This window comes from Equus asinus, chromosome 4, assembly GCF_041296235.1.
Source record: "Equus asinus isolate D_3611 breed Donkey chromosome 4, EquAss-T2T_v2, whole genome shotgun sequence".
Taxonomy (NCBI): Eukaryota; Metazoa; Chordata; class Mammalia; order Perissodactyla; family Equidae; genus Equus; species Equus asinus.
Genome location: NC_091793.1, coordinates 23,740,506 through 23,763,625, shown reverse-complemented (window position 1 = coordinate 23,763,625; position 23,120 = coordinate 23,740,506). Strand labels below are relative to the sequence as shown.

Below are 23,120 nucleotides of genomic sequence, written 5' to 3'. Positions count from 1 at the left end.
GGAGCCCTGACTGCAGCATTGGACAGAGTCGGTGACGGTGGGCATCTCTGTCTTATTTCTGATTTTAAAAAGAATGCCTCTAGTGTTTCATCATCGAACACGATATAGGCTTTTGGCAGATGTTGTCATCAGTTAAAGAAGTTTTCCTGCTATTCTTAGTAACAACAGTTTTGTTTTTACCGTGTTTAATTCTATTGAATGTTTTCTTCGTATCTATGGAGACGCTGTGAATAACATTAATACGTGTTCTAATGCTCACTTCCCCGTGTGCTCCTGCATAGACCTAACTGGGTCGCTCGGGGAAAGGCGGCTGACTGCCCCTCAGCAGCCCCTCTCTGCCTCTTCTTCTGAGCAGAGCTCCAAGACTTGTAGCCAGCCCCCTGCTCCCGAGCCTGAAGACCGCGTTTCCCAGCCCCTCCTGCCGCACGGATTAAGTCTGGGGGGAAAGGGTCTGAGTGGAAGTGATGTGTGCAGCTTCTGAGTCATCATCTCCTTGAAGGCGAAACCATTTGTCCCGTGCATCTTTTTTTCCCTCTCCCCACCTTCTAGGAAGCAGAAAAGCTGGCCAATCCTGGATGTGTGGGGGATGGCAGATCAGGACCACTGACCTCTGGAAGCGAGAGAAACACACTTTGTCTTCCTTAGGCCAGTGTGTTTTGGGGTCTTCTTTTCATAGCAGCTTAAACTCTGCTCCAAGGAAGGCAGCCATGATGGTGTCTTTTATATGTTCTGGCTTCACATGGCCAATATTCCGGAAGAAGAGGGAGGTGTTCATTGGGAAGACTGGCCAGTAATTTTCCTTTCTCGTATTATCCCTGTCTTTTTTTTTTGGTATCAAGGTTATACTAGTTTCATTAAATTCGTTGGTGATATTATCTCTTATTCTATTTTTAGAGAAGTTTGGATAATATTGAGTCATCTCTTCCTTGAATATTTATAAAGCATCTGTGCTGGTTTGGGAATTATGTGGGAGGAAGAAATGGTAGATTTTAAACTACCAACTCAATTTCTTTAGCGGATATAGGATTATTTTGAATTTCTATTTTTTTTTTTTTTGATGAAGATTAGCCCTGAGCTAACTACTGCCAGTCCTCCTCTTTTTGCTGAGGAAGACTGGCCCTGAGCTAACATCCATGCCCATCTTCCTCTTCTTTATATGTGGGACGCCTGCCACAGCACAGTGTGCCAAGCGGTGCCATGTCCGCACCCGGGATCCGAACCGGCGAACCCCGGGCCGCCAAGAAGTGGAACATGCGAACTTAACCGCTGCACCACCGGGCCAGCCCCTTCTATTACTTCTTGAGTCATCTTTTATATATTTTTCTAGGAATATTTTATATATTTTTCTTCTTTGCTTGAGTTTTCAAATTCATTGATATAAAGCTATTCATAGTATTATCTTTTTAGTCTCTTCTTTTTAATTGTTATATCCCTCCTTTTCATACCATTTTGATTATTTTTGCCTCCAAACTTTGTTTGTAATTGCTCTCCAAATTTGTTATTATAGTCCCCTTTTCAAAGTTTTTCCACTTATTTAAATTCTCTTCTTATCTTCTTATCTTATTATTTCCTTTCTCTCTTGTTTTGGGTTTATTCTATTGTTCTTGTTTTACTCCTCAATTTTGAATGCTTAGTTCATGAGTTTTCAGCCTTGTTTTGTTCCTAATACAAGCTCTTAAGGCTATAAATTTTCCTCAAATACTGCTTTAGCTGTAATCTACAACTTTTTTTTAAAATTGTGCTAAAACACACATAACATAAAATTTACCACCATCTGCAATTTGGATATGTAATATCTTATTGTATTTTAGTCCTAAGTATCTTAAGATTGTCACTATGATTTTCTTTTGTTTTGTTTTGTTTTGTTTTTGTTTTTTTTTAATTTTTTTTCTTTTCCTTTTTCTCCCCAAAGCCCCCAGTGCATAGTTGTGTATTCTTCATTGTGGGTCCTTCTAGTTGTGGCATGTGGGACGCTGCCTCAGCGTGGTTTTGATGAGTGGTGCCATGTCCGCGCCCAGGACTCGAACCAACGAAACACTGGGCCGCCTGCAGCGGAGCGCACAGACTTAACCACTCGGCCATGGGGCCAGCCCCACTATGATTTTCTTTTTAATCAAAGAGTTATTTGAAAGTGTGTTATTAATTTTCAAATACTGAGGAAAAGGATTGCCATTTTTTTTGCTATTGTTTTCTTAATGATCTTATGGTCAAAGAATATGGACCGTATCATATTGATTCTTTTAAATTTGTTGAGACTTGCTTTATGTATGACCTGGTATGAGGTTCATTTTTTCATAAAAGTGTAGATATTCATTGTTGCATAGATGTCTAATAAATCAAAGATGTTAACTGTGCTGCTCACATCTTTTATTTACTTATTTATTTATTTTATTTTTTTTCCTTTTTCTCCCCAAAGCCCCCGGTACATAGTTGTATATTCTTCGTTGTGGGTCCTTCTGGTTGTGGCATGTGGGATGCTGCCTCAGCGTGGTCTGATGAGCAGTGCCATGTCCGCGCCCAGGATTCGAACCAACGAAACACTGGGCCGCCTGCAGCGGAGCGTGCGAACTTAACCACTCGGCCACGGGGCCGGCCCCCCACATCTTTTATATCATTACAAATCGCTTTCACTCGTCTTGCTTGATCGATCAGCTACTGAGAAAGATGTGCTAACTCTCCTACCTTGATGGTGGATTTGTCAATTCTCCTTGTCGTTCTTGACTCTTACCTTTGCTTTATAAATCCTTGGGCTATGTCATCAAATGCATACAATTTTAGAATTATTAAAATGGTAGCCAACATTTTCTAAGTATATTCTAATATCTGGCACTTAATAAATTATTATAGAAATAAGAGCTTTGTTTAAAAAAAAAAAAGAAAGAAAGGAAAGGAACCCCAGGGGCGAGGGTGCCCTCAGTGTCTCTGGCAGACGCCTTGGGGGCAGTGCTGGGGACCCGTCTGGGTGGAGGTCCACTCCATTTTGGGTCAGCCCCATGCTCAGCATCACAACCGAGAGAGGTGTTGGAAGAGGGGGAGCCAGCTCTGGGCAGTCCCCAGGGCAGCCTGGCAAGGTCCTCCCAGAGTGACTGGACTCTGAGGTCAAATTCCTAGGGGACCGAGTCAGACAGACACTGATGACTATTCCCACCCCCAACCAGCCCCCTGGGCTGACCACCTTGGGCCCCTCAGGTACCAGTCACCTCCCTCCTTCTGCTGGAGGAGCCACACTCTGGCCCAAAGGCTCCATGGGGCAAATTCAGGGCTCAGGGAGGGGATTTTTCTCCCAGGAGATCCCCATAAAGCCCTGAGTGCCGACTGTGGGCCCCTCTCTTTATCAGGGCCTTTCCTTCTGTCCTCGGGTCAGGTTCTGTGCCCCAGACACACCCAGAGACCCAGCACAGCCAGGCTCCCATTGCCCCCCTTTCGGAGCCCAGGGAGCCCTCCCTTGGGACCCACAGTCCACCCTTCAATGATGCACTGACGAGAGCTGCTCCTCCTGGTCCCCAAGAGCCGGGACACCCTCCTGCCCCTCGACTTCACACACCTGCTCCTCAGGACGCTGTCTTGGCCTTTCTCTTTACACCCTCGGGCCATCTCAGCCACCCACTGGCTTCCATCGCCGTCCCGGAGGCCTGCTGGAGAGGCCCCTCACCCACGCTGACGCCCACTGGCCCCTCAAACTCAACAGTCCTCCCCACGTCTCACCCCAGGACAACACAACCATCCCTCTTCCCTAAACTGGGACCCAGACAGCAAACATTTTCTTAAGTGTTTTTGTTACATTTTACTATTCTCATATTACCTTTGAATGAGTAATACATTCGCATGGTCCAAAATTCAAAAGGTTCAAAAGAGCTTATCACGATGAGTCAGCCTTCCAGCTTGTCTCCCAGCCACCCAGTCCACCCTGAGGAGACCACCTCCGTGGCCAGTTTCTTGTGGGTCCTTCCAGGGGTATTCCAGCAGAAAAATGCATTATTTCCTTTCTCTCACACAAAAGGCAGCCCGTGAGGCCTGTGTCCTGCACATTGCCACTGTTTACCTGGCAATGTTTACCTGGCTCCCATCTGTTCATAAAGAGCTTCCTCATTCTTTTTTGCAGCTGAACAGAATTCCGCTGTCTAGGTGTGCAAGAACCAACCTGATTCGTTCCTACGGAAGTCGGCGTGGTTCCCCCACCTTCTGCCACCCCGGCTGCGCGGCCCCATACAGCGTGTGCACGCCCTGTGTGAGGGGGCGAGTGCTTGCAGGCTGCCCCCTGCGGGAGGGGCGCTGGGTGAAAGGACGTGTCATTGTGTCAGATGCCCTCCACAGGGGCTGGACCCGCTCGCCTCCCCCCACCAGCAATGCTCTGGAAAACTCCTTTCCCTGCTTTCTCTTTTAGGCAACTTTCTTATGCTTGACCTTCCAGTCAGCAAAAATTGCCATAGCAGTGGATTTGATTTGCATTTCTTTTAGTCTGAGTGAGCATTTTTTCAGAGTTAAAAGCCCCTGGTATTTCCCTTTTCTGTGGCCTGTGTTTTCAGACCCTCAGCCCATCTTCTTCTTTGGTTTGGTCTTTTTCCTTGATTTCCATTTTAGAGAAATTAGCTCTTTGTTACATGAGTTACGACCATGTTCCCCAGACTGTCACTGTCTTTACTAGTAGTGGCCTGAGCATGCAGACGTCTTTATACGTATAATATGTCATTTAGTTCAACAGTGTTTTCTTTCATGGCTTCTGGGTTCTTTGTGATTCTTTTTTTTTTTTCTTTAAACATTGGCACCTGAGCTAACAACTGTTGTCAATCTTCTTTTTTTTTTTCTTTCTGCTTTTTTCCTCCCTAAATCCCCCCAGCACACAGTTGTATATTTTAGTTGTGGGTCCTTCTAGTTGTAGCATGTGGGACTCCGCCTCAGCATGGCCTGACGAGTGGTGCCATGTCCACGCCCAGGATCCGAACCAGCGAAACCCTGGGCCGCCGTAGCGGAGCACGCAAACTTAACCACTCGGCCTCTGGGCCGGCCCATCTTTGTGATTCTTAGAAAGGCCTCTGTCACCTGAAATGATGTTATTACAATGTTCTTCTCCAGTTGCGTCTATGTTACAGCTTCACTTTTCACATTTGGTTCTCTGGGACATCTTGTCTTATCCTGTTGGACAGTGGGAGGCACGGACCCTGTTTATCTTTTGCCAGATGGCTACGCATTGCCCGACATCTAACAGTGTATTTTCTCCCCACTGACTGAAAAGCTACCTTCATCTCCTACTAAATCCGCACATGTATTCTAAGTTGTTTCTGGACCAGGCAGCATTCTCGGCTCTTTCCCTTCTCTCAGTCCCAGCATCCAGGCACCTTCGGGCCTGTGGCTTCTCCTTCGGAAACATTTCTTAAATCCAGCTCCTTCCCTCACTGCCCACCTCGCAGCTGTAGTTAGAACCCAGCCTTTCTCCACAGGAGTGCACAGATGCGCGCGTGTCAGAGTGTTCCTATTTTCCCTCAGATGAGGCCCCCTCTCCTTCAAGGTGGCAGTCTCCAGGCTTGTCCTCGCCCACCCTCCCCACTACAGCTCTTGCCTCCCTCTGCCATCACCAGGCCAGACCCCTGGAAGGTCTTCAAAGCTACACTCAGTGTGTCCTTGCACCTGCGTGCCCTCCGCCTGGAAGTCCCTGTCCGCCCCCTCCTGCCTGACCAGATCCTATTTCTCCTCCAAGACTCAGCATCCGGCATCCCTCACCAGAGCCCCCAGCACCCACCACTCACCTCCCTACTCCTTGACCCAGTCCCTACCCTATCACGGAAGGGCAGGAGCGGAGACCCCAGCCTCTGCCGGCCTGCCAGCCCTCAGGCACACACGCGGACTGCACAGAACAAGCCAAGATACGGACACGCCTTTGCTCTCGTGACAGAGGCCTGGAGTCTCGGGGCAGCTCTCCACTCCATCCACTGGATCCCCCATCTCCTCCAGTGGGCGGGTCTCGGGTTTGACTCTCCCTCCTCCATGGAGCCCCTTCCTCCCGCCCTCCTCCTGTGCTCTGGCCATGAGTCAGTCCTCCAGCTCTGCCTGCTCCGATGCTGTGTGGGCCGGGGCTTCTGATGCTGAGCAGGGAGGGGAAGACACCTACCGTGGGGCCCAGACCCGGGGAGGGACGATGGCCTCCTGCCTGCAAGTCCCCTGTGCACTCGTCACCATTCAACTCGCCCTGGGGAAATGACAGTGGGAGAGCGACGTCCCTGCCCCCAGAGAGCTCACATCCCAGTGGGGACACAGACGATAAACAAGATAACGAATATAACGCTAAGATGACTGGTGAAAGTGCCATGAAAAAATAGCAAAGGAGGGTGACAGAAGAGAAGGATGGAGAAGGGAGGGGAAGGGCAGACCCAGCTCTGAAAGATGGGGAAGAACATGCAGGTGGGCGCCTGCCGAGGGCAAAGGCAGGAGGAGCTCGGGGCGCGTCAGGGCAGCCAGAGGGCCTGTGGGGCTCGAAGGAAGCACCCCGGGAAGAGGGGCGGCAGGACCTGGGGGCGCCGCTACCGAGTTTCCATTGACGCTGTGAGTGGGAAACCGCGAGATCCGAATCTAGAGGGCGCCCTCTGGTGGCCGTGTGACGAATAGACCCTCGTGGGACAGGACCGAAGCCGGGGGACCCTGCGGGGCCACTCCCCTGTCCAGGCGAGAGGGGGCGGAGGCTTGGACCAGGGAGGTGATGGTGGAGGAGGCGAGAAGTGACCGGACCCAAGATGTATTTCGTAGAGTCTGCAGGATTTGCTAAAGGAGTCAAGGAGGGTGCCAGTTTCATTCTCAGCGACTTGGCGGCTGGAAGCGCCATTCACCCAGGAGAGGGCTGACCGTGGGAGGAGAGGGTCTGCAGGTGAGGAATCAAGGCTTCCGTTCTGGACATTTCGGTGGAGAAGCGTGTTGGACAGGGAGGTGTCAGGCATCCAGTTGGAGGATGAGGCTGGAGCAAGGGGAAGGATCCAGACTGGAGACGCGGCGTGGAGTTGTCCCGATGCAGACGTATTTACAGCAGCTGGAGGTCACCAGGGAAGGAGGGCGACTCAAGACAGGCAGGGCGGAGACCGGCCCCGCAGCCTCCCCGGAGCGGCCTCCTCCTCTGCCTTGAGCTGCATGACCGAGGAACTGGGAGGGGACCAGGAGACAGGAAAACCTTCCTAAGGGCTGCCTGGGCCAGATCTGTGTCCCCCTCCAGGCTTTCCCGGCCCTGCTCACCCCGCCCCCACCCAGCTTCATTGCGCTGGCTTTGGGCACATACCCCGGCCTGCCTTTCCCTCCCTCCCTCCCTCTCTCCACATCCCCAACCAGCAGCCCATTCCCAGATCCCTCTTCCTGCACGACACCCAAAGCACCCTTAACTCCTTCCTTCCTTGTCCTTCCAACCGCACCCCGGGACCTGACCTCCAGACCCACCCGCGCACCCCTGCGAGCTCCCCCCTCAGCCTCAGCCGTTCCCTGCTGATGGCTAGAGGGCCCGCTTTCGCACACACCCTCCCCGACACCGCCATCCTGGGGCCACCAGCCCTCTCCCTCAGGAGATGGCCTCAGTTTCCACTGCCCCAAACCCATCTAGAGACCGCCCGTGTCCTCCTCCAGCTTCCTCCCTCTCCCACTGTGGGTTCAACCCCCGCCGTCTCCACCCGCTGTAGAGGCTGTGTGGCCTCAGCAAGCGGCATCACCGCTCCCTGGAGAGCCCAGAGCACAGGCCGAGGTGACATGTGTAAGGGACCAGCCAGCCACAGACACTCAGGAAGCGTCAATCACTGTGTCTGCGAGGCCAGCTTTTCCCTTTTCATCTTCTGCTCCTCCCGCTCCTCCAGGATGTTGCTCTGCTCTTTCTCCAGTGTCTTCAACTTCCTTCTCACATTCACTCCTTCCCACGTGGAGTCTCTCTCATCTTACAAAGAAACAGCCCCGGGGCCTTGTCTCCTCGTCCTCACAGCTGCCACCCCCCCCCCCCCCAGCCCACACCGTCTCCTCGCTAGGCCTTCTGGGAAACCCCTCACTGCTGCAATCTGGTTTCCTTTGTGGTCTGGCTGGAGGGGGACCAGACCCAGACATTAAACACAAAAATGGAGGGTCCAGTTATGGGGCCAAGAAGGGCTGGGGAGCAGGGACCCCCATGAGCCAAGGACACATTTGGGAACCAAATGTACAAACTCAGTTTCCTCCATGGTACTGTCCTTCTGGAACTCAGCTCCCTTCTGTGGATTAGGCCATGTTCTTAGAGGCACAAACAGGGCTCCAAAATGATTGCACTCGCCACCACTCCACTGAAACCACTCTCTCAAAGGTCGCCTGTGACTTCCAGTTTCCTAAACCCAAGGTCACGTCTCCATCCTGCACCAGTTGTGTTTTGGTGCAGGGACTAGAAACCACTCAGGTATCTGGAGCAGAAAGGGATTGAACATGGGGAATTCGGTGCTTACAGGAAGTGCTCTCTGAGTGGGGGGGTCTCCAGGAGCAACCGCCAGAACACCGCAGAACTGACCGAGGGCAGCTGCTGCCGAGGCCACAGGCAGGAAGGTGAAGAGTTGGAGGCCACCCCCAGACACAGCACTGTGGCTGCCGCCAGGGCCCAGGAAGCTACCAGCACCGCTGCCCTCATCTCTCACCCCTCAGGAGGCCAGTGCCTGGACACTGGGTCACAGAGTCCAGCCGCTGCCTCCTCTGATACAACTGCCCCTCAATGCTCACAACCACTGAGAGCAGCAAGGGGACAGCCACCTTGCCGACCTCACGAGCAGATCTAACCGGCAGAATCGAGTTCACCAGAACCCTAGCTGCAAGGGATCCAGGAGAAGCAGTTTTTCTAGCTTTCCAGGCTCCATGGTTCAGGGAAGCCAGTGAAGGGAGAGTAACTGGAAGGGGAGGGAGCCCCCGGCTCCATCATGGGCCCCATTCTCCCAGCCTGTCCGCATCGTGTGGCTGGCAGCCACTCTCTCCCCTTTTAAGTGCTTTTTAAACACTCGCCTTGCACTGGTTTGGGTCCTTCACCTGGCTCTGTGTGTCAGCCAACACCACTCCACGTGGGAAACAGAAACCCAGTGGCAGGGGCTCATTGCCTCGCTCTGCAAGACGTCAGGACGGGGCAGCCCAGGCCTGGAGCCGCAGCCCCACAGTGCCGTCAGGAACCTGGGCTCAGCCTGTGTTTTGGTCCCATCCTCCTTAGTGCTTGTCCTGCATCTCGTGCTTGTTGCCTTGTAGCTGCAAGATGGCGGCTGCACCTCCTTGCCTCACACCCACATTCCAAGCAGTGAGAAAGTGGACAAAAATGGCGTTCTGCTAATGAGAACTTCCCTTTATTCGGGAAGGGGCACCCTCCCCAGGGGTTTCCTCATTGGCCAGAAAGTGTCTCATGGTCACCCTTGGCTGAAAAGGAGGCTGGGAAATAATGACTCAGCTTTTCAGACTCTGTGGTAGAGGAAGGCAGGCGGGAGACAGATTGGGAATGAGTATGGAGGGAGCCTGCTTTCAGTATTTGCCACAGCCATAAAGGGAACTGGTTGGCTCGGGTGACCCAGTTGTGCAGGCTTCAGGCATTGATGGATCCAGAAGCTCATATGCTATCACCCAGACTGGATCCCTCTTGCTCTCCATCTCCCCACTCACTTTCCTCTGCTTTGGCTTAATGCTCAGGCTCTGTATGTGGCACTGGCAGCTCCAGACCGGCATTATCCTCACAGCTAGAACTCAAGCCTGAAAGTTTCGTCTTCCTAGTTGTTGCAGCAGAAGTCCCATGATTGAATCTCCAGGCCCTACGTTGGTCACAGGCCCACTCTTGAGCCAATTGCCAGAGCCAGGAGATGGAATATTATTAGCTGGACCCAGGCCAGGCCTTCTCTCCCCGCTTCCTGGAGCTGGGGGTGGGTCAGCCCCACAAATCACACGGACTGAAAGTGGAGGGGTGCTGGGCCCAGGAGGGAGCAAAGACTCTCTGAACGAGGGGGACCAGGTGCCTCCTGACCCCTCCCTCGCCTTCCCTGACACTCTCCTCCCATCCCTCCACCTCCCTGACCTCATCCTCATCTCCGGGCCCTTCCTCCAGCTTGGACCCCATACCGCTGAGCTCTAGAGGGATCTGACCTCAGTCCTCTTCTCTCCTCAAAGCCTCCATGAGCAAGCTCGTGCAGATCGTGCCCTTGTGGTCACCTGCATGTCGATGACGCCCAGCTACGTTTCTGCATCCTGCTGTGGGGCTCCAGATCCGTGAATCCATCACACTCTGTTGTGTCTCTATGTGTACACTATGTTGTGTGTACAGAGAACATCAAATTTACTGCCTTGACCATTTTTAAGTGCATAGTTCCGTGGTATTAAGCACAGTCATCATGTTGTACAACCAGCACCTCCCCCCACAGCTCTTTTCATCGTGTAAAACTGAAACTGTGCCCCTTAAACGGTCACTCCGCATCCCCCTCCACCAGGCCCTGGCAACCACCCTCCTACTTTCTGTCTCTATGAGTCTGACTACTGTAGGGACCTCATATGAAGAGAATCATACGCTATTTGTCCTTTTGTGGCTTACTTCACTCAGCCTAATGTCCTCAGGGCTCATCTGTGTTGTGGCACGTGTCAGAATTCCCCTCCTTTTTAGGGCCGAATAATATTCCATGGTATGGATGTGCCCCATTTTGTTTATCCGCTCATCTGTTGACGGGCACTTGGGTTACTTCCGCATTTTGGCTGTTGTGAATAATGCTGCTGTGCGCATGGGTGTGCAAATATCTGTTCGAGACTGTTTTCCGTTCTTCTGGGTGTATACCCAGAGGTGGAATTTCTGGGTCATATAGTAACTCTATTTTTAACTTTTTGAGGAACCACCACACGGTTTTCCACAGCAGCTGCACCTTTTTCCATTCCCACCAAAGGTGCACGAGGGTTCCAGTCTGTCCACATCCTCACCAACACTTCTTATTTTCCATTTGTTTGCTTTTTAATATAACAGCCATCCTGATGGGTGTGAGGTGGTACTCACTGCGGTTTTGATTTGCATCTCCCTCATGATCAGTGGTGTTGATCATCTCTCATGTGCTTATCGGCCATTTGTATGTCTTCTTTAGAAAAATGTCAATTCAAGTCATTTGCCCATTTTTGATTTGGGTTTTTTGTTGTTGTTGAGTTTTACTTCTCTGTATGTTCTGGATATTAATTCCTTATCAGATATATGATTTGTAAATATTTTCTCCCATTCTGGGAGTTACCTTTTTACTCTGTTGACAGTAATTTTTAATGCACAAAATTTTTAAATTTTCATGAAGTCCAATTTGTCTATTTTTCCTTTTGTTACCTGTCCCTTTGGAGTCTTATGCAAGGAATCATCACCAAATCCAGCATCATGAATCTTTGGTCCTGTGTTTTCTTCTAAGAGTTTTACTGTTTTAGGCCTTACACTTAGGTCCCTGATCCATTTTGAGTGAAGTTTCGTGTACGGCGTGAGGTAGGGACTAACTTCCTTCTTTCACATGTGGAGATCCGGTTTTCCCAGCACCACTCATTGAAAAGACAGCCCTTTCCCCCACTGAATGCTCTTGGCCCCCTTGTGAAGATCATTTGAGTCTCTCTGCTTTTCTCTGTCTTACCAAGTCCTTCTTTCACATGACAGTGAGAGCGACCTTTCTAAAGTGCACGTCAGAGCTGGAGCTGGCTGCCAGCTCCCCGCCGTCTGGCTGTGTGACCTGGGGGTATCATGGAAACTCTCTGAGGCTCAGCCTCACTCGTCACTGAAACGGGATCACAACAGCCACCTGGCAGGGGTGTGGTGAGCCGCCCTTGAGACAAGGGATGTGAATGCCCTTCTGTGGCGTCCGGTACAAGAGGAATTTCCCGCCAAGGCTGCTTCCTTTCTGTCCCTGTTACAGGCAGGTGAGACAAGAAATGTCAGCTGTGTTCCAGCGTCCAAAAACCTCTCCCAGTCTGATCCTGCTTCTCTTCTGAGGCTCATCCCCCACCCTCGCCAAAGCCGCACACACAGACTCACTCACCTAACAGCAAGTGCTCCAGCCCAGGACGTGCCTAGATGTCACCCGCTCAGTCTCCACTGCTGCAGTTTGCACATGCTGTTCCCACCACTCAAGGCCCTTCCTTCATCGGCCTTCTCTCTTCCAAGCCAACTCACACAACACCCTCCTCCGTGCCCCCTTCACGGGTTCTCCCCACCGAGAATCCATCATTACCTGTTCACACCTGTTCGCAGAACTCATCACGTGCATAGAATCGTCTGTGGATTGTCTGCCGTCCGACGGGCTCTCCAGGGCCCTCTGGACCTCGCTCCACCCTCAGGAGACGCAGTGACGGGGGAAGACGGACGTGGCCGGCTTTGTGACCTAGACTCTCAGGTCTCACGTTGCTATCACTCATAGACCATGGAACCTTGGACAGGACACCTTACCCTCCGGGCCTCAGCTCCTCATTATAAAATGGGGATGATCACATCTATCTCACTGAATGTCTGTGAAGATTAGAGATTAATAGATGATTTTTAAACAATGTATTCAAGTATTATATGAATAATTTTTAAGTGTAAAAATACATCAAACGGGAAGTGTGGGTGTTGAATGGACGTCACAGGTCACCAGGATGGGCAGCCAGGATGCAAACTCAGGCCATAAATGCAGAATGCAAGTTCTTAAGCGCTGTGCATATGGACAGATGGATGGGCAATGGAGGGATGGATGGAAGAATGGACGGTGGAAGATGGAGGGAGGATGGGCAGGTGGGTGAATGAACACCACCAGATGGAGTCAGGAAGATTCCTTGTGAGGTTGTCCCCATCCTCTGGCTGCAGCCCAGTCACTCCCCACCTACCCCCAACAGGGCTGAGCCAGGGAGAGGCAAGGGAGGCCCTCATCTTGGGTGCAGAACCTAAGGGGAGGCCAAAAGTTCACCAGTCAAGATAAATAACACCTTATATGATAGCTTTACAAATCAAAATCAGTGCAAAACATCATGATGAACAAATTATCAAAAATAAAGTTAAATTTATTTATTTAAATTTAAATAAAGATCTAGCACTTGCACAACCTCATCCGCCTCACCTGGTCCCAGCTCTGCCTACCAGCCCAGCACCTCCCTACCCCCCACCCACAGCCCCCAACCCGCCACTCACCACCGCCATCCCCATCCTGAGGCCAGCAATGGACAGTCGGGAGGGATGCGATGGAGAGCGAAAGGGAAGACAGAGAGGGAGCTGCGAGACTCTGCCCTGGCCCCAGCTACAGTCACCCACCCACAGACCCTGGGGTCCGGGTGAAGGGCCCTCAGAGGCTCCCCCTGCAGATAGGGGAGCCCCAGGCTGTGGCTTCTCTGAGTGGCATTCCCTCGGCCACCACAGGGTGGAGCCCGCGGGCTGGTTTTGGTCTCCGAGGACAGGGAGGAGGAAGCGGGTGAGGGAGGGGGACCAGAGGCCCCGGCCTCCCCCTGTCTGGCTCCTCCTTGTGGCTGCTCCTCGCTCACAGACCCAGACAGATCCCTCCCACTCACTCAGCCGGTTCTGAGCCCTGACGCTGGCCGCTCTGTGCCAGCTGGAATCCCCACACCCTCCCCTGTGGGCACTGCAGTCATCTTCTGCTTTTACAGAAAAGGAAACTGAGGCCCAAGAGGGGAAGTCCCTGCAGGCGGCAGCTGGGGGTGGAGGGAGGACCTGGCAGGGTCTGCTAACCACTCCCTGGATGCCCTGGGCCCTGGGTCTGTCTCCGCGGCCCCGTGCCTCCCAGGGAACATCCTGGGCGGGCCTCAGGAATACACGAGCCAACAGTCCCATTTTGCAGAGTTGGAGACCAAGGCTCAGCGTGTGATACCTTAGCTCCCGGCACACAGCTGGGAGGGACAGAGCCAGGGGCAAGCCTGGGTCTGCCCCAGCACAGGCCCCGTGCTTTCTGGACCGTCCTGGGCCGCACCCTCCCATGTGACCCCACCTGGGAGGCCCTGCAGCCTGCAGACCCCGTCAGGCACAGGTCGAGAGCTCTGGCAGGTGGGAGCCAGGAGGCCTTTGTCCCCAACCCTGTGGTGCCGACTTCAGGCCCGTCGCATGCCTCATCTGTGAGGGGCCGTCTCATGGCCCTGTGGGCCTGGGGACACGTAGAGAAACCAGACACGGCCTCCTCCCCGGCACGCTGACAGCCTGATGTGGGCAGAAGGGCAAGGCCCAAGGCACAGCTGAGGGAACAGAAAGGACCAGAGGACAAGAGAATGAAAACCAGGACTCAGGGCCCGGGGAACTCCCCCTCCCACTTCTGCCCCGCCCACCCCCGGGGTGGATTTTTCTTCTGGAACCATAAGGGGAGAGGTCTCAGACACGCTGAAGGCCCTTCCAGCAGAACACTCCAAATTCAGGGACTGGCAGCTCGGTGGTCTCTGTCACCATCCCTGGACGTGACTACGCGGCCCAGCCTGGCCAAGGGACCCGGCTTCCAGATAACTGAAGGTTCTGATTAACAGAAGTGCCACGCTGGCACGGGGACGACTGACCTCAGAGTGAGGACGAGGACCCTGGGCTGAGCACTGGAAAATGGGCGGGACCAGCCAGTGGCTCAGAAGTTGGCGTCTCTTCCCCACCCACTAACCCGTTTTGGAGGTGGTGACACTTACTCCCAATGTGGCCCCGGGGCTATGTGAGAGCCGCGGCCACCAGCTGAAGGACCCAGAAGAGAAATGAGAGGCAGTTTGGGACCCACGAGCTGAGGGCCACTGAGACACTCAGACGCTTCCAGTGGGAAACTGGAAATGTAGGTCAGGAGTCAGAGGAGAGCCCGGGCGGAAAGCAAGGACTTGGGGGTGTCAATGTGGGGACAGGGGCCCCGTGTGATAAAGAAAGAGGCTGCCATGCTGGAGGGACCAGGGGTAGAGGCCATACAGAGCAAGGGAGATGCCCGAGGACTCCAGACATTGGAGGCCCCTGCTGTTAGATCTTCCCACACCAGCCACCAGACATGTAAGGGAGCCATCAGACAGTCCAGGCCCGGCCTTGAGCCACCCTGCCTGCCACCGAGTGGAGCAGCGACAGCTGCCCCCACTGACCCCTCCCTCAATTGCAGATTCATGAGCAAACGAAACATTGTTTAGATCCACTAAGAAGTTTGGGGCCGTTTGTTACACAGCAGAACAGGTAGGCACTTCAAATATGTGTGTTGAACGAATAAAGGAACAAATAGTTCAGGACAGACAGGGTGAACCTGCAAAGGAAACTGAGAGGTGGTCCAGAGGTCAGAGGGAATCAGAGATGTGAGTGAGTGGCCCAAGGGCACACCGCAGGCTGGAGGCCAAGACTTCAAGTGTGGTCTCCCCTGACCACAGCACTCTTATCTTGCCTGAGATTTTTTTCCTCCCTCTCTCCCTCCCTCTTTGCCTTTCTTCCCTTTAGATTTGTCTCCCAAACCATCACCTATGTATATGAAAAGCTAGGAATATGAAAGTGACAATCAGAACCAAAGAGAAAAGGAGAAGACAAATATGCCAAGTGAGGGGTTGCTGCAGCTGAGCTTTGGGTTTGTCTGAGCTTCCTGGCACCTGGGGTAAAAAGGGAAATAGGGGACATTACTCAGTTGTCCTTCCTGGAAAAGGGGAAACGTGCCAGTTCCTTGGTGAGTTAGATTTCCCCAACACCACGCTGGAGAGAGCCCTTGATGGAAGGGGCCCGGTGTGACGTCATGCCTTCAACGGCAAACGCAGAAGTGGTTTCCTTGTCTCTTGTAATCGCCTCTTTGCTAAAGGCTGACCCCAGCGCTCTGAAGCCCAGGGTGGATTTTGACATCTTTACAGAGAGGAGAGGATGACGCCACCCTTGCTGGGGTTGCAAGCATCTGAAATATGTCGAAAATACTTTCAGGCCCCTCCACCAGAGGCTTGACTCAGGAGTCGGTGGCCTGGGAGTTTGTACCTTAACAGGCTCCCAGGGGATACGGGTGCACACCAGGTTTGGGGTCCCTAATCTGTGCCGGCCCCACTGAGGACCCCTCCAGCCCAGACCCCTGAGCCCCGAGCCCGTGGATCTTCACAAGCCACTGAGACGCGTCACAGCATCCCCATTCTGCAGATGAGAATGCTGGCCCGGGAGGATGTGCCGCGGCTCCAAGGGGGAGGCACCGAGGCCTGAAGCTGGGGTGACCCGTCAGAGCCCCCTGAGCTACAGGCTGCCGCGGGGACGAGGCCGCTTCTCCCGGCTGCGACACATGCCAGCCCTTTGCAAACACAGCCCGAGCCTCGCAGGGGACAGGGCCCCAGTCGTCCCTTCAGGAAGGATGCACTGAACCCCTGCCGTGTGCCGACTCTGCTCTAAGGGCCGGGGTGCAGCAGGGAACCCAGCCGACCCAGTGTAGGAACTATATGTGGACCATACTTTCTTGGTTTCTGTATTCTCGATGCTCCGGCATCGGGGGGCCTCTCTGCTGGGGAGGGACTGCCCCACCCAGGTCAGCTAACTTCTAGACAGGGTGAATGACGGGCGGGTCGGCACACCTTTCATGCAAACCAACCAATCCTGAGTCCAAAACCCCCTTTGCCACCTCTGCCCAGTTTTACAACCCGAGAGGAAATAGTCCTCTGCCCTCATCATCCCAGGGCCACATACCAGACAACAAGGAACCACCCCCACAGCCCAGAGCCCCCAGATTATTCCAACGAGCCAATCCGAAGCCCAATGGGCTGCTTACCCTGCCTCACCATTTCTTCCTGGAAAACCACAACAAAGGCTCTCACGGTGCTTTCCCCTCCCAGACCCTGGTGCTCCCCCTGTGGCCCTGCGTGGCTGGCACGCCCCTCCTCCTGGGCACTGAGAGTAACAAACTGTCTTTTCATGGCAGTCGTCTCCTGCTCTGCTGGCCTCCTCGTACCCGAATGAAACCAGGATCCCAGGTGACAGTTTAAAACACCCAGCCCCACCCTCCGAGCCCACAGGGATGGTTCTGACCAACTGATTTCCCAGCAGGCGGTCCCAGGGTGCCCGGTACTGTCCCAGGGTGCCTGGTACTATCCCGGGGCGGGGTTGATTCTGGACGAAGCAGCAACCCCACAGGCTGGGACTGGAACCCAGGACGCGCAGCTGGGCAGCGCCGGCCGTCCCACACGGTGCAGGGCCCCCGAACGTGGACACAGGAGCCGAGGAGATGAGACCGAAATGGCAGGAAAGGGGAACTCGCGAGAACACTTCATTAAAGCTCTGTAGTTACACTTGAGCAAAACCTGAGACTGCACGGTAGACAGAGCGGACCCAAGTTGAAAGGCTCAAGTCTCGGATTTCTTTTGAAGGACTGACTGCTGAAAACTCTAGAGGAGTGGCCTCCAAAATGACTAGAACTGATGTCCCAGAAAAATGACTCAACCTTAACCACAAAAACGCAGAGGAGGGCAGAAGCCCAGGCCGGAATCCCGTGGTTGGCAGCAGCCTCTGTGCCTTGGTCTCCCAGTCTGCAAAGTGGGGGCTGAGAGCCCTCAGGTTGGGGGTGGGGGTCCTCGGACCTTGCCCCTTGGGCTGTCCCCCACTCTAGGCCCCCTTTCCTCCTGCCATGGACCCTGTCCAGTCACAAACGCTGGGGTCTCCAGTGGCTTGACTCAAGGAAAGGGGCTCCCTTCTTAGAAGCAGCCCCTTGGCCGCCCTTGGCTGCCACCTCCGTCTCTGGCTTTCTTCTTGCCACCCACCTCGCTGCCTCCGCTTTCACAGCTCCCTGGCCTGTCACCCTGCTGCACCACCTCCCACCCCAGCCACTCGGTGCTGACACACTGGATGCTCAGAGACCTTCGCCTCTCCCGCCCCAAGGGGACACTGCCAACCGCTTCTTAAAAGGCCCTCACCTCCGGGTCTCTGACCACGCCTGGGTTTCCTCCCATCTCTCTGCCAGCTCCCCCTCCATCCCTGTGGTGGCATCTCCCTCCAGGGCCCCACAGGCCTGTGCCTTGGCTCCTACCAGCCGCCCCTCCTTCCTGCCTCCCTGGCTGAGGGAGCCCACCTCCCACACAGATGCTGCAAAGGCCAGGGGCTCCGTTTCCCAGGATCCCATGTGTCCAGGTGGTAGCGTGGACCTGCCCTGGCCAAATGGGACCAGGGGAGCCCCGGTGGGCGTGGTCGGGGAGGCATGAGCTGCCTGGAACTGCCACAGCCAGGTGCTGACCAGAGGGAGGTGGGACACAGGGCGACCTTGCCTCTGGCTTGTCCTCAGCCCCCTTCCACCCCGAGACACAGCCACCTGGGCCCCTGGAGACCTTCTGCTTCCTCCAGGGCGCTCCTCCCGAGAGCTCGGGAGGCGGGGAGAGCCGGGCGGCCTCCTGTGTGCACGTGATGAGCAAGTGTGTATGCCTGTCCCCAGCAGAAACTACTGCAGTCCTGCCGCCTGGGGTGGAAAGGGGAAGTGGGAGTCAGGGGGCAGCTGAGTGAGGGGTGGGGCCCCGGGAGGAGGGGGAGCGGCAGGGGGAAGGGAAAGGCCCAAGGCAGAACTAGATCCAGGCCCAGATTCCCCCCAAGTCCCACTCTCCATGCCATCTCAAGCCCCTGAGCCTTTGCTCCTGCTGATCCTTCAACCTGGACCACTGGCCCCTCACCTTCTCTGAAAAAGCACAAACTTCTGCTCCACCTTCCATAGGATTCTCTCCTTCCTCGTCCAAATACCCAGGACTCCAGACTGGCATCGCTGCCCTGTGATGCCCTCGCGGAATGGGTCAAAGCCCCTCCCCCACGGAGTGCTGCTGGTGGCTGTTTAGTTTCTGTTCCCCAGCACCCAGCACTGGGCTGGCATGCTGCCCTAGGGAGCTCTTGGTGGAATGACAGCTGTCACCTAAAATCTCCCCTCCCTCGAAATCCCACGACGAGTCCCGAGTCCGTGCCCAAGTGGAGGCGCCGGGGGATCCGGCCAGCGTAGGAGGGCCGCGTCCTCCCTCAGCCCCGCCTGCGAGCCAGGCCGCCCGCACGGGGTCCTGAGGTCGGGGTCCTGAGGTCGGGCTCCTGAGGTCGGGGTCCTGAGGTCGGGCTCCTGAGGTCGGGCTCCTGAGGTCGGGGTCCTGAGGTCGGGCTCCTGAGGTCGGGGTCCTGAGGTCGGGCTCCTGAGGTCGGGCTCCTGAGGTCGGGGTCCTGAGGTCGGGCTCCTGAGGTCGGGCTCCTGAGGTCGGGGTCCTGAGGTCGGGGTCCTGAGGTCGGGGTCCTGAGGTCGGGCTCCTGAGGTCGGGGTCCTGAGGTCAGGCTCCTGAGGTCGGGGTCCTGAGGTCGGGCTCCTGAGGTCGGGCTCCTGAGGTCGGGCTCCTGAGGTCGGGGTCCTGAGGTCAGGCTCCTGAGGTCGGGGTCCTGAGGTCGGGGTCCTGAGGTCGGGCTCCTGCCTCCACACGTTTACACGTTTTGCCTCTGCAGCCTCCCTGTCCGCCAGGGGAGGAGGGGGCCCTCTTACCGCCCTTTCACAGACCAGGAAGCAGCCTCCCAGAGCAAAGTCACCTGCCCCAGGCCACACAGGTGGAGTTGGGATTTCAGCCCAGGTCCCGGGCTCCTCAGGCAAGAGAGGGGTTCACGGGCGTGCGCCCCAATGTCGAGAACGCAGCTCGGCACCTCCCTGCTCAGCCCCTGCTCGGGGTCACAGCCGGGCAGAGAGGGCCTTTCTGGGCTGCCCCAAACCCACTCATCTCTCCTTTTCTCCCCTGTGCCCTCCACCCACTTTCCTGCAGCCCCTGCCGTCTCCTCTGTGGCTGATGTTGTGGAATAAAACATTTCAATACACGGAAAATACAGAGAAAGTTCAAATCACCTTAAATCCCACGGCACAGAGACCATGCCTGTTAAGATTTTCGTGAACATTCTTCCACCGTGTGTTTACATCCAAGGCAGCAGTTAAGTGGACCAGGGGCCAGATCCACCCATTTTGCTGGCTTTCGTCTTGTTGTCTAGCTAAGCATTCTGCAATTTTTAAAAAACTAATTGATTATGAATATCACACAAAAATTTGTAAATCCAGCTATCCTTGGAAAACAGAGATCTGGTCATCCTGGGCTCCTGTCTCTTCATGGCAACGGTTGGCTAGAGCCGAGGACCAGCTGCCCACTTCACATGGAACAAGCATCTCCATCTTGCCACAGTCCCCACCATTCCCTATTGTGCCCCCAAGTAGGTCCATTTCCCTCGTTTACTTACCCGCCTGACCCCTGTGGGCAGCCTCTGCTCTAGTTAACACCAAAAACCTACCACATGCCAACCACCATTCAGGCAGGCTATCTGGCTTAATTCTCACAGTAATCATGTGAGGTAGACACTATTATTGTGCCCATTTTACAGATGAGGAAACTGAGGCTCGAAGAGGTTATGTCTACTGCCCAGAGGCAGAGTGAGAAAGTGGCAAAGTCAGGATTCGAACCCAGGCAGTTGACTCCAGAGTCTGCCTCTGACCCCACGCTCTATGTGAGGAGACACACACTCAGCTCTATGTGGAGGATAATTTTCCATATAACAAAAACAAGAGAAACTGAAAAGACAAAAACTTACCAGAAAATAGCAAGACTGGACATCTGTTGCTTTTATCCGCCCAGTTTTCCTTCCTTTGAGGAACTGCCCTTCTCCTGGTGGTTCTGGTGGGGCTGTCCATCCCTCTCACCTCCCTTCTGACCACTGGGCTGCGCACGCGACCTGGGCCTGACCAGTCACGGTGCCCCTCCCATGCTCTTGCAGTGATTGGTCCAGAGATGAGCACGTGACCGAGGCCTAGCCAATCGAAGTCTTACCCTGAGAATTTGTCTTGGCGGGCCCTCCTTCTGAAGCCAAAGGTGATGTGAGGTGAGCCTAGAGCTGTCTGCGGCCAGGCTGCCCTACCGTGAAAACTCATCTGAAGCCAGAGACAGAAGCAGCTCAGACAGACTGAGAGAATGAGAGAAGGAGGGGACAAGGGCATTTTGCACCTCTGGTCTCTATATCCCCGAGGCCAAGTCCATCACTGACGCTCCAGGAACTGAGCCAGGAAATTCCAGTGTAAGCTACACTGAGTTACGTTGACTTAAAACCAAAAGATGCCGGAATTCTCCATCCTCGTTACTCTCTTCGATGACTCGCACTGGCCCGTCGTCTGGACACAGCACGATTTATTAACCATCCAGGCCCTGACGAGCATTTGTCTCTTCCCAAATTCCCCGGTTGTCAGTGACGCCGGGAGGAGCCCCCGTGTGCTCCCCCCTCCCCACACGTGTGCAACTATCTCATTAGGAACAATTTCTAGACTTGAACGTGAACTTCAAAGTGTGCTCTGCTGCCCTCGACCCCCGTCCCTGCCTCTGGCTTACTGAGTCACGGCCCCTCCCCTGCATCCAGCTTCCGTCTGTCCCTCTGTGCTACAGGCTCCCAGTAAGTCTTGTGGCCAAACCCAGATGAGAAGTGACAGGTCTGGGGGAAATTGGACACATCTGGAGAGCCCCCGGGCTTCTGATGCCCTGCCTGCAGCTCGAGCCTCACAGGCCAGACCCTCAGCAGTCCCAAGAAGGAGGGGTGCTCCATCTTCCAGACAGAGGCTGTCTCCAGCTCTGAGTCAGGAGAAAAAAATGATAAACCAGAGAAAATTATGGAGGGGAGTGGCCTCAGAGATGATTCATCCCAGACAGACACCCTGCCCACCAACTACCACATCCTACCCAGCCCAGCCGACTCAACCGTGTGCCACAGGAAGGCCAGGATTTTTGTCAGTCTTGTGCTAATGCCAAGAACAGCACATGGCACACAGTAGGCCTTCAATAAACATTGACTGAACGACTGAATGGATGGAGGGATGGAAGGATGGATGGACGAATGGATGGGTGGGTGGATGGATAGATGGATGAATGGATGGATGGGTGGGTGAATGCGTAGATGGATGGATGAATGGATGGATGGATGGATGGATGGATGGATGAATGGATGGATGGATGGATGGATAGGTGGATGGCTGGATAAATGGATGGATGGATGGATGGATGGATAGGTGGATGGATGGATGGATGGATGGATGACTGGGTGGATGGATATATGGATGGATGGATGGATGCATGCATGGATGGATGGATGGATAGGTGGATGGATGGATGAATGGATGCATGGATGGATGGATGAGTGGGTGGACAGATATATGGATGGATGCATGCATGCATGGATGGATGAATGGATGCATAGATGGATGCATGGATGGATGGACGGATGATGGATGGATGGATGGATATATGGATCTATGGAGGGATGGACGGATGATGGATGGATGGATGGATAGATGGATGGATGGATGGATGGATGGATGAATGGGTATATAGATGGACGGATGGATGGGTGGATATATGGATCTATGGATGGATGGATGGATGACAGATGGATGGATGGATAGATATATGGATGGATGGATGGATGATGAAGGAATGGATGCATGGATAGATGGGTGGGTGGATGGATAGATGGATGGATGGATGGATGGATGGATGAGGTACTCTAAATGCATGGCCCAGCCAGATTCAAGGGCAGGTTCTCTCCCTTACTCTGTTGAGACCCCTCCCTCTCCAGGTCTCAATTACCCCATGTGTAGAACCAGGTCATTGAATTAGACCACCTCAAAACTCCTTCAGCTCTCTTGCCCTCTAGCCAGCTGTGTCCAGGTGAGGAATTCTAAGCTTTGGGGCAAACAGAAAGCATTGCCCATGTGGCTTCGTTATGATTTAATTCAAGTTCTAGACCTTTCCTATCTCCCCCCCTGAGGAGTGGGTAGACTGTGGACTTCTTTCTGAATGTTTGAAGTGATGCTTGCACAAATTCAGAGAGACAATGAAGTCAGACAGTGCAGGGCTTGAATCTGAGCTTTGCCTCTTCCTGGCTGTGTGACCCCAGGCAAGCGACTTAACCTCTCTGAACTCAGTTTCTGCATCTAGAAAACAGGGATTGTAATATATTTTGTTGGGTTGTGGAGTGGATTAAATGAGATAATGTGCAAGCACTTAGGACAGGGCCTGGCATATAGTGAGCGCCCCATAAATGGTAGTGGTGGTCGTTTGGGGACCTCCCAGAACCCCATGTTTGGAGACTGCTGTGTGTTGTCCTGTAACCAAATATGGACCTCCACCCAGTGCACATGGAGGAAGCAGAGCCCCATTTCGGGGAGAAAGGCTGACCTCAGGCCAGAAAGAGCTTCAGGAAGAGTCCTTTAAAGGGAGCC

At 54.0% G+C, this 23,120-nt stretch overlaps 1 long non-coding RNA gene across 2 annotated transcripts; it reads right to left on the bottom strand.

Moving 5' to 3' along the window:
* Window positions 1-9,341: 9,341 nt before the first annotated feature.
* LOC123289852 (uncharacterized) lies at window positions 9,342-21,180 on the bottom strand. 2 transcript variants are annotated; one of them, XR_006534097.2, is made up of 3 exons: window positions 20,450-21,180; window positions 12,177-12,451; window positions 9,342-11,852 (listed from the first exon to the last, which is right to left on the bottom strand). It is a non-coding gene; the product is annotated as an uncharacterized lncRNA (long non-coding RNA). The 2 variants fall into 2 exon arrangements; XR_011503039.1 differs by lacking the exon at window positions 20,450-21,180 and adding an exon at window positions 18,532-19,042.
* Between the last annotated feature and the right edge of the window lie 1,940 nt (window positions 21,181-23,120).